Here is a 1,574-nt window from a genome sequence, read left to right as displayed (position 1 = left end):
ATGAAATGCTATCATAAGCAAGTGACCAGAAGCTTGTTTTGTCAAATGGTTTTACAAACATGTCTGCCAAGTTAAAAACATACCAAAGTAAAAATGACAAGAGAATAGTTTGCAACTGTCACCTAATTACCTGATAAACCAACAGTTAGCGTAGATGCTTCCGTATTGTTTTCCACTACCTCTTCTTCATTGTAATTTCCGGCATTGTGAATGCACCGTGCTGCCTCTCACAGCTGAGATTATTCTGTTTGCGGAAGCAGGCCTATCATCTCGGTAGATATATACTGTAGTTTTAGCACACATTGCTTTTGAATGGTTTCATCTGACTCACTGATCAACGTTCTCAACTTCTGAATTATTTCAACTTATGCTTTTTTAATTGTGCAAGATGCCGTTAATGAACAATTGCATTGAGTATACATGGTATCAGCTTCCCTTGCAAATGCTCATGCATGAGGTAATGTACCGTGGGCTTTCTGGATGATCGAAAACTCTGGATTTGATGCAAGAAGAGCATCATCATAAATAATTGCTGTGAAATTAAGCACATTGATTATTCGCCATGTACAGGTTATACAGCCTGTGCGCATGTACCCATACAAGAATGTGTGTGCCGTGCAAACGTCTTTCAGCCATGCTGGGAAGCAGAAAGTGTACAGTGCTTGAGCAGAGCACAGTGTGCTGACACGAGCTAAACAAGCCAGATTTTTGATCTTATGCGGTCCCAGACACTGAAAGCGTTGCCAAGTGTGAATGCACCTGAAGAGATTTCCCTCTCTACCCCTCTCCCCCCGGTCAAGCTTTCTGTTTTTGCACACTGTGGGGTGATTATTAGTGCTGCTTCTCAAACAGCTCACCAGGTACCAAGCTGCTGTGTGTTTTTTCCAGTACAGCACATCTCAATGTGACTAATCACTTAATGACAAGGATTACGATCTCTATTTTAAACAAACAAACAAAACAAAAATTGGTGCATCTTAAATTTTAAAAAATCCCCACATCATGCACTTTTGTTGGTGGCTATGTAAATATTTGAGGTACTTCTTACTAATACAACATCATCAGTGTTTCTGCTCATGTGGAAACATTGTTGTTGATTAAAGAAGAGAAAACTGTACGGGGATGATGAAGAAGAATACGTCTAAGGCATCTGAGTGAAACAAATTCAATTCACACATTGCAGTTTTCAGTTATTAAACTGGAACAGTGGAAATAGTGAAACAGGATGCAATTAAGAAGTGTCTTGTTAAAATAAAGTGTCGGTAAATCAAGAAAAAAAAACAGACCATATCCTTTACATTACAGTGTTATGGTGCAGCCTGATAGGCTTACAGGTGGAGGTCATTTTGCAATACCGCAATTTTAATTTCCACTTGTCCAGCACCCAAACTAAGCATCGCACATAATGCAGGTTTTGGCCACAACCATGAAAGGACTGGAAATGACTGAAACACATGGCTCAAAATGATCATGGCTACAAAATCAGTTTTCAAACTATTTCCCAAGTGTGTTCAAATCAGTGACAGTCTTACCTTAGCCTTGCAGCAAAAAAAAAAAAAAAAAAAATATATATA

Source organism: Hippocampus comes, unplaced genomic scaffold (assembly GCF_001891065.2).
Source record: "Hippocampus comes isolate QL1 unplaced genomic scaffold, H_comes_QL1_v1.1 scaffold9, whole genome shotgun sequence".
NCBI classification, from domain to species: domain Eukaryota; kingdom Metazoa; phylum Chordata; class Actinopteri; order Syngnathiformes; family Syngnathidae; genus Hippocampus; species Hippocampus comes.
Note: the sequence above shows the minus strand (reverse complement) of the source record.